The following is a 10,695-nucleotide window of genomic DNA, read 5'->3' as shown; positions in this document are numbered from 1 at the left end:
AAGGCTCCCACAAAAGCAGCGCCTAAACAAAAAATTGCGAAGCCTGTGAAAGTTTCTGCTCCCCAAGTTGGTGGAAAACGCTAAGGAGGCACATAAGGCTTAAATAAAGATGGAGTTGTAAAAAAAAGAAGAAAAGGCCTTTGACAAAATCCACCACACTTTCCTGATTAAAATACTCAACAAAATATGATTAGAGGGGAATTTCTTCAATATAATAAAATGTATATACACAAACCCACAAACCCAGAGCCAACATTGTTCTCAGTGGAGAGAGATTATCTTGTTGTTGTTGTTATATGCCGTCGAGTTGCTTGCGACTCATAACGACCCTATGTACAACAGCCCTAAACTCTGCTCTGTTCTGTGCCAATCGCACTGTCTCCGGACACTCCCATCCCAATTATCCCAGTCACTGAATCAATAATTACAACACCAAAGAGTTAGAAACAACCCAAGTGCCCATCAACAAACAAATGGATAGAAAAGCTCTGGTATATTCACACAATGGAATACTATGCTGCATTGAAAAACAAGGAACTCATGAAATATTATACAAAATGGGTGACCCTGCAGGACATTATGCGGAGTCATATCTTAGTCACAGAAGGACAAATATTGCATAGCACCACTGGTATAAAACGGGACTAACATCAGGATTGAGGGGAGACTAAAGAGATAAATAATGTATACTGCATTGAAACAGATGAGGTAGAGAACTGTTTAAAAGGGATATATGATTACGTATTATTGTCATGACAAGAGTCCAGAATGAAGGCTGCATAGTGGAGTGGACTTGAGGGGAGGGTTTATATAACAATGAAAGAAATTTTACTTTTCAAAGAGAAGAGCTAATGGGGGGAGTGGTGGGCAAGGAGAAATGTGCAACAATGAATGAATGGAAATCCAAAGTCTCTGTAAACTTCCATTAAAATTAATAAAGAAAAAAGAGGAAGTGAATTCGAAGTGAGAAAAGAAGGAGGAGGGAGGAAAATGTGCAACAATGAATGAATAAAAATCCAACTATTCTGTAAAATTTTGTTAAAATCACAATTAAAATAAAAATATTTCATTAAGGAAAAACCCAAAAACATCTTTTTTCAACAGGGTGTAAAGAAAAGCTACAGACTGGGAACAAACAATTGGTAATACAATCTTAGACAAGAGTCTTATAACAAAAGTTTACAGAATACTCCAGGGCCTCCACAAGAAAAAGACTGATAACCTAATTACAAAATGGGCAAAAGACATGGGAAGATTTTAACAAAGGAAGATATATGAATGGCAAAGAGAAACACGAACAAATGATCCAAATCACTGAGAGTAAGAAAGATGCAAATCAAAACCACAATGAGGTACCATATATCACTCCACTAACAGTGGTAAAGTTTAACAGGGCAGCAAGAATTAAATGTTGGAGAGGATGTGGGGAGAAAGGAACTCTTACACATTGTCAGTGGGATTGTAAAATGGTAAATCATCCTGGAATGCAGTTTGGCGCTTCCTCAAAACGCTGAACATATGCACACCCATGATTACTGCAGCTTTGTTCACAATAGTAAAGAGCTGGAAACAACCCTAGTGCCTATCAAGAAACGAATGGATACAGAAGCTCTGGTATATTTACAAAACGGAATACTATGCTGCACTGAAAAAGAAGAAACTAATGAAATACTATGCAAAATGGGTGACCTTGGAGGACATTATGCTGAGTAAAATATCTCAGTCACAAAAGGACAAATATTGCACAGGGCCACTGTTGTAGAACGGGGCTGACATCATGGTTGAGGGAAGACAGAAAATGAGGAGAGGAATGATGTATATTTCATTGAAACAGATGAGGGAGAGATCCGTTTAAATGGGATATATGAATGAGTATTTTTGTTATTACAGAAGTCCAGAGTGAAGGCTGCATAGTGGAGAGAACTGGGGGGAGGGACTGCATAATAATGAAAGATATTTTCTTTTTCTTTTTAAGGAGAAGAGTGATTTGTGGGGGATGACGTGGGCTGGGAGAAAAGTGCAACAATGAATGACTGGAAATCCTAAGTCTTTGTAAACTTTCATTAAATTTAATAATTAAAAAAAAAAGCTGAAACACAGAAATTCTGTATGACCCAGCTATTCAACTTGGAATACACCCTAAGAATATGAGAACTGAGGCACAGAGATTTGTATACCAGTGTTCATAGCAGCATTATTCACCATTGCAAGAACATGGAAACAGCCCAAATGTCCAACCTCCAATGTCCATTCTCATTCAAATGGAATGAGAAATTTTTTAGTTTTTTAAAATAAAAATTTCCACACATTACAAAAGTAGATAATCTGGTGCAACAAACTCTTACACACCTATTCACCAGGCTCCAAAAACCACTAAGATTTTGTTTTACTTGCTTAATCAATCTTTCTTTATAGCATCTCTCTGGGTATCTTTCCCATATCTTTCTCTAGTCCTGCTTTTCTGGTTATTCTCTTCTCTGACTACTATGAGGTTTTCCTGATAAAGGCCATGATCTTTGCAAACACTTACTATGCATCAGAGAGCTGGACAATTAGTAGGGATGATAGAAGGAGAATTGATGCCTTTGAGCTGTGGTGTAAGAGAAGAGTGAGGAATATACCATGGATTGCTAAGAGAATGAGCAAGTTCATCCTCGAGAGGGTGAAATCAGGCTGCTTCTTGGAGCCAAGGATTCTGAAGCTTCTTCTGACAAACTTTGGACATGTTGGAAGGAGGGATCTTTCTATGGAGAAGAACATCATGCTTGGGAGGGTGGAAGGAAAGCTCAGTAGAGGAAAACCCTCAATGAGATGGATTGATTCAGTGACTGGGGTAACAGAGGTAGGTGTTTCAGAGACATTAAGATTGGCACAGAATAGAGCAGGGTCACTATGAGTCGCAGGCAACTCAACGGTCCATAATAACAACAACATGACAGTTTCCAGAATAACTTACAGTTAAAATTTGAAGCTGTCCAAAAGAAATGAAAGAGATCATCCCATAAAAAGCTACAATTACTTAAAGAGCAGATGTTGTTCTTCTTCTTTTGCATCACTGAGTTATAATGGATGCATAGCTGACCCACCAGCAGGATTCTGGAAGCAGTAAACTGCATAGGAAGAGACCGTCCAGCTTTCTATCATGGAGCAGCTGTAACAGTTTCTTACCACTAGGCCATCACAACTCCCTAAAGAGCAGATAGTTGGTACAAATCTATTTCATCAAATCAAGATCAAAAAATACAGCAGTTAATGTTGGCCTCATATATATGCAAAGTTCATCATTCCAGCTTTTCTAGAAAAGAAACTTAACAGACAAGTAATTGCCCTAAGATTCTGAATTCTGTAGTTTTGGAAAAGGCATCAATACTCAATTTCTACAAGCTGAAGGTAGAAACATGAGCAATTTACTTTTTTATTAGCTGAAGGATAGCAGGCTTTGGTGGCTTAGTGGAAAGGAGTTATACTGCCAACCCAAAGACATGTGATTTAAATTCACCAACTGCATGCACACCCAATTTCATTGTGGCTTTGTTCACAATAGCAAAGAGCTGGAAACAATCTATGAGTCCATCAACAAACAAATGGATAGAGAAGCTGTGGTATATTCACACAATGGAATACTATGCTGCAGTGAAAAACAAAGAACCCATGAAATATTAAAAATGGATGACTCTGGAGGACATTATGCTGAGTAAAATAGCTCGGTCACAAAGGGACAGATAGTGCCACGGTTGTAAAACAGGACTAACATCAAGATTGAGGAGAGACTGTGAAAGAGGGGACAAATAATATATACTGCATGGAAATAGATGAGGGAGAAAACAGTTAAAAAGTGATATATAATTAGGTATTATTGTCATGACAGGAGTCCAAAATGAAGGCTGCATCACGGAGTGGACTTTGGGGGAGGGACTGTATAACAATGAAAGAATTTTTCTTTTACTTTTCAAAGAGAAGAGCGAATGGGGGTGGGGGGAGGGCAAGGAAAAAAATGCAATAATGAATGAATAGAAATTCAAAGTCTTTGTAAATGTTCATTAAAAATTAAAAAAGAAAAACAAACAAAAAAACACACCAACAGCTCCACGGGAAGAAGAGAGACAGTCTTCTCCCACCATAAGTCAGTGTCACTAACTCTGAACACCCTCTGGATGGTCAGCTATGAGTCAGTTCTGACAGTCCATCACAACAGTAAGATGCTAAAGGAAGTATCAGTAACTTTAATCTCCCTGGCCACCTATTCCTTAGAGATGTGCATCTTGAATCTTTCAAATATTTTCTTTCGTAAATCCTGAATTTTTTTTTTTTACATATTCTTATATCAATCTGAAATGGAAGCTCTAAATAATATTTCTTTTTATTAACTCCCCTTTGTCTCTTTCGGGATTCTACAATAAGCAACCACAGTAAAACCTTACCTGGTTTCATCCTTGGGCCTAGAGCCATCTTCATTCTGTGACACACCTATAAAATCAAGAAGTAAACAGAAAATGAGTTCCAAGAGTGGAACTTAACATCCTCCCCTTAAAAAAACAATTTAAGCAAAATCTTTTATTAAATTGCTACAGTAAAAGATACAACTTAATATCCCAAAAAATATCTTAAACAGAAAATGTGGTGGATTTTTGTATTGTTAAAATTGGAAAAGTTTTACCAAAAATTGTGTGCAAATGCTTATCATTACGTACAAAAGAAATGTTAATTTGCCAAAACCTTAATAATTATATTTTATTTGCTTACAGAATTATCACTAAGCTCATTCAGGCCTTATTTATAATATTTTAAAAAATGTTAGAGAAAGATTGCTAAGGGTATAGACATTGATAAGAGCAAAACCACATAGCAGATAAACAATATTCTGCATTCTTAAACAATATTTCAAGAGCTGGGTATATTTATTAAAAGATTAATAATAGCAAGGGAGCTCTGGTGGCCTAGTTGCAAGAGGGTGCACTGCAATCACTGAGCTAGGCAGTTTGAATCCTCCTCAGTTTCAAGAAGCAAGGTTATAAAATCTGCATAATGTTGTTTGCTGAAGAGTCTTCTTTCAATCCTGATGCCACATTCCTTCTCAAAAAGTCCAGGCTCTTGAATGATGTGTTCTTCATATAGATTGAAAAGGTATGGAGATAGGATGCAACCTTGACACACACCTTTCCTGATCCTGAGCCAAGCAGTTCCCCTGCTCTGGTCTGACTACTGCTTCCTCATCCAAGCATAAGTTTCGCATCTGCACAATTAAGTGTTCTGGGATCCCTATTCTTTTCAAGGTTAGCCACAGTTTGTTGTGACACACACAGTCAAATGCCTCTGCATATTCAATGAAACACAGACATTAATCTGGTACTTTTTTGCTTTCTGCCATTCACTGTATTAAATGGAGCCTTACTTGCACAGTTCATTGATACTAACCCAAAGGAAACCTCCTGAGATCATTCAAATCCATCAGAAGTTCTAAGAGAAAAAGGACAATCTCCTTTCCTGTGATTTATAACCTCTGAATACCCGTTAGGGCAAGCATCAGCTATGAGTCAGTTCCAACTTGACAATAAAGAGGTTAAGGTTTTTCAATTGCATTAAAATATATTACTACCTCAAATAATTTTTCTTTCATATATTTTAAAACACCTTCCACTACTGTAAACACACTGTTTCAACAAAAAATTCAAAGGAAATAATTTTGTCATGAAAAGCTTGAAGTCTCCAAAAACAGGTATTTATAAGAAACATATATTTTTCCATAAAATTGCATGACTAAACATGCTCAAGGGAGCCCTGGTGACTTAGTGGGTAGGGAGATGTGCCGCCAAACCAGATTGTTCGAATCTACCAGCTGCTCCATGGGAGAAGGATGCGTAATCTTCTCCCAAGCGATTTAGAGTCTCTAAAAATTTGCTGGAGGGTCAGCTATGAGTCTGTTCTGACTTGACAACAATGAGTTGTTACTGTTGTTGAATATGTGCATTAAAAAAATATCTATACATAAAAAAAAAAAAAAAAAAAATAGCTATACATTTCCGCATTAGAAAAAAATGCTAACAAACTCAAAGGTAATTCTTTGTCCAGTCTTATTCAACCAACCAAGTGATGGATGCTAAAAATTAAATTTTAATGATAAAATAAAAATTTTATTTATGTATTATTGTTAAGGTTACAGAAATTAAAATAATTCATGCAAAGAACACTTACGGGCTGAGGTTTTGTTTGTTTGCTTATAATTAACTGATTAATAGCTCCTAGATTTTTATGTGGGAAACAAATAGTGTATTGGGAAGAAAAGGCAGCATCAACAAATGTGTTTTGCATTTCTGCTCATGACACTGGTTTGCTGGATTTATAATACTTCACATTAAATTATACATAAACTGCTTGGATTCATTATTTTAAAATCCTTGGGACATCACTTTCTGTATCTGCAAAATGGAAGCAAGGCCTCACAAAGCTATGGTGGTTAAATGAGAACATATATAAACAAAACAAAGCAATGACAGCACATAGTAAAAATTCAACAAATGGCAACTTCAACTCTAAAAACCACCAAAAATTCTCAGTTAAAATTCTGTCTACTTAAAAAAACAAATAAAATAAAACCACCAAAAACAAAGTATTAAGTTAAATTCTCATGATCAATTCTTTTCCCACTCTAAGAAACGTTAAATTCTGTAGGAAACAGAAGTGCTCTAGTGTTTCAGTCATATTCTAACGCAGACATCACCTGTCTCCAATGGTTCAAATCCACCACTGGCTACAAGGAAGGAAGATGAGCAGCCTATTCCTATAACAGTCTAGGCAGATCCACTGGTGCTTCAGCTATGATTCAGTACTGAGTGGATGAGACACAGTAACAATAACAAGAGGACGGTATAAACACCAAGGATCAGGGCAGAATAGCAATATACTTGAACTTGTATTTACCAGGTCTCTGATTTTAGTTTTTTTTAAAAGGTAGCTATTATAAAGTTCCTGTGAACAACTCAAATCTCAACTCAACTCATTGCCAATGAGCTGGAACAGACTCATAGCTGAAGCAATAAGCTATATAAGAAAATACTGCCCATCTTTCTTCTGCAAGGCAGTTGGCGTATTTAAATCGCATTGGTTGAACCTTTGAGTTGTCAGAGCAACTGTCCATTCACTAGGCCACCAGCACTCCCATTTTAGGGGTAGGGGAATAGCTATCATAGAGTTCCTGTAAAAAGTAGCTGAATAGTACTGAAGTTCTATTTCTAAGGTGGTCTTATCATTTGGAAGATTTTGCTCCACATTCATTAATTCTAAGGAATCCATCTGTAGAACATATAAGGACTATCTTGAAGGAACTTTAATTAAAAAAAATTATGCATTAAAGAAGTAGGAAGCCTCCTACAAAGATACAATTATTTGTTGTATTGTTGTTGTTAAGTACCAGAGAATCACCTGCGACTCAGCAAACTGATGTACAACAGTCCTAAACCCAGCTCTATCCTGTACCAATCTTACTGTCTCTGACACACCTACCCCTATTATCCTAGTCACTGAATCAAACCATCTCATCAAGTGTCTTTTTCTCTTGTGCTGTGCCTCCACTCTCCCAAGCATGACATTCCTCTCCAAGGACTGGTCCTTCCTTGCAACATGTCCAAAGTATGTCAGATGAATCTTCAGAATCCTTGCCTCCAAGGAGCAGTCAGGTCTCGCCCTCTCTAGGACAAACCTCTTTGTTCTCTTAGCAGTCCATCGTATACTCAATACTATTCTCCAGCAACACAGCTCAAAGGCATCAATTCTCCTTCTATCATCCCTAGTCACTGTCCAGCTTTCTGATGCATAAGATACAATTAGAAGAATAAAATAATACCTGATGACCATGAAATATTTTGTAGAAGTATATAGTCTTTTTCAGACTGATCAAGGAAACTCTTAATATCCAGTCTTTGTCTTAGTCTCTAAGATGTTTTAAGTTCAAAATACATTTATGAGCACATTGGTAAATGACAGAAAAAACTGAAAGGTATTCCAATGGCAACAAACCTTAAGTATGACACTAACTCAGGTGACACCAGAACTTTTAACCATGGTTTATTTTCATTTGCCTTTAACAAAGAGTCTGGCTGTTTTCCTTATTATTGAGTGCCATGGAATCAAAGTACAGCTAACTCAAAAATTATTTTGTGACAGAGTAGAATTGCCCTATAGGGTTCTTATTGGCTGTAATCTTTATGGAAACAGTTATTCCTTGAAAGTTTTTCTCCTGAGCCAACAGATTGATTCAAACTGCAAGCCATGTAGGTTAACAGCCAAGTAGAGAGCTTAACCATTTACACCACTAGTGATCCTTAGTACCTTGATTAGTCAGAACTAAATGATTTTGTCTGTAACGCTTACAACAATATTAAAGACCATTTACAACAATATTAAAGACCTTTCTGTAAGTGTAGTCTACAGATAGATATATAACAAGAACAAATGACTACTTGTTACATATACTAAAAATTACATACTACTAAACTGAAACTAAACCAGATAATGCTACAAACAATAAGCTATTTCTCATGAGTACATGAAGGAATGTGGCACCATATGTGTCATAGTAACTGCTATTGTTGGCCCATATAATTAATAGTTTATGAATCAGACCATTACTCACCAGGCCAAGTGTTAAGTCCACCTTTATACAGCTAGATTCTCAATTTATAAAAAAAAATGTGAACAATTATTATCCACAGAAAAATACACTAAAATGAAAATTTAATTGTCACTGTTTTAAAAAATAACAGGTAGCTCTGGTAATGCAGTCCACAGAAACCCAGGCTGCTAGCAAAAAAGCCACACTGTTTGGTGGTTCAAATTCATCAGTTGCTTCACAGAAAAAAGATAGGCAACTTCCTCCCATATGATTTACAGCCTTTGAAAACCTGAAGGTCAGCTATGAGTCAGTTCTGATTCCAAAGTAATGACTTCATTTTAAAAAATAGATAAAACTTTGTTTACTTAAAAAAGAGTAAGTTAAAAAAAAAGGGGGGGAGAAAGCAAAGCAGTAACTGTCAATGAGCATATTTCAGTAACTTTTTTTCTTTTATACTGGTTTCAGTGACTTTTAAGAAAAGCCATTGAAGATATTATATAAAAATTACTTACTTTCTAAGCATGTAGTTTCGCCATTAGTAACAACTTCTGAATCTAACTGCAATCCATCAAGACAAACTGATAAGTCTCCTATTGTCTCTGCTGGCTCTTTGTCACCTACAAGTTGCAAAGTCACAACCACTTCTTCAACTGAAAGAGAATAAAAGTACAAAAAAGTCAATGCTTTATAAGTCATTTTAAATGTGAATAAACCTAGTGCCATAAAATGTACATCTAGGTATAAAAACCACTTTAATATTCTTCATCCAAGGTTTAAAGTCTTAACACCAAAATATTACATGGTAAAAATAGAATAAAATTTGCTAATGTTTAATAATCACAACATAAAATGCTGAATATCATAATCATTTAGTATATTCATTCCATCCTTGTAGAAATATAGTCCAGGTAAGACAATAGACTAAACAGACCTTCTTCATTGAAGACACCAGAAAATAAAGAAAACAGATATAGATAATAATTCTGATGCCCTGACTTTAAAAATCAAGACAAAAAATTACTTCAAACATTGACTGAAGGAAGTAATTAAAGGAAAATATCGAATAAGGATACGTGTGGGAAAAAAACCATATGGCAAAATGTGGCCGTTTTGAACAGCTATCAGCTAGGCATGGAAACCCAGGATTTTAGCATATCCATACTAATAACAGACTAACTATAGGAGGACAGGTGAATCACTCTTCTAGTCACGTGTCCTCTCAGAGGTTATCAGATGAATGTCTGTCCCTCACTATCATCACCAACCAACATTCCTTCAGCTCTATCTATAGCCAGGACTGCACCATTTTGTGTCTAATGCCAGGAGAATGCCCATAGGTCTACATCCTAAGCAGCCCTGAGAGCTGTGTGATTATGCCATATCTGGCCTGCAATCAGCCTGGGGATTAGTGGAGACATCACCCTGACTAGAGTCTTTGTATTTCATTACTGCCTGGTACACACTATGATCACACTTGGATCAGTGCACATTCCATGAAGTATGTCATTATTGGGGATTTCAGGTATGCAGTGATTATTTCTTCATGTTAGTCATATGTGACTGGTTACCCAGCCTGCACTCTTCCCTTAGGCTGGTAAAGACACAATTCCTAACCAGGCAGACTATCTCCAGGCTCATCTGAAGCCAAAGAAAGTCTTTCCCAGCAGGATCCCCTACCTCTCGACATCTCCTAGACTAAAAGTGGTACTACCTGTGGCCAGGCTCTTCTTGGGACCCTAACCAAATGTCAGAGGAACAGAAACTTGGACCTGATTGGGTACTCCTCCAACTCCCACATTCAGCTGGACTGGGAAGCACATTGCCCCAGGCTAGACATTTGTCTCTACCCACCCAGCAGGGACAAGGGCACCAATGAGGTCCCAGTCCTTCTAATTATTTTTCTACTTCCCATCGAGTTTTTTATTTTTCTTTGAATTTTATATATGTAGAGAGAGACAGAGACACACAAGAAGGTTAGCACAGCACACTTAATAACAAATGAGGGTAGGGGCGCCAGAGTGAATTAAGAAAAGTGGCTAGCACATATATTGTTTTTGCTTGTCTTATATTTTGCTTTTCTCTCCTCC

Source organism: Elephantulus edwardii, unplaced genomic scaffold (genome assembly GCF_000299155.1).
Source record: "Elephantulus edwardii isolate Elephantulus edwardi_28Jun2011 unplaced genomic scaffold, EleEdw1.0 scaffold00015, whole genome shotgun sequence".
NCBI lineage: Eukaryota > Metazoa > Chordata > Mammalia > Macroscelidea > Macroscelididae > Elephantulus > Elephantulus edwardii.
Note: the sequence above shows the minus strand (reverse complement) of the source record.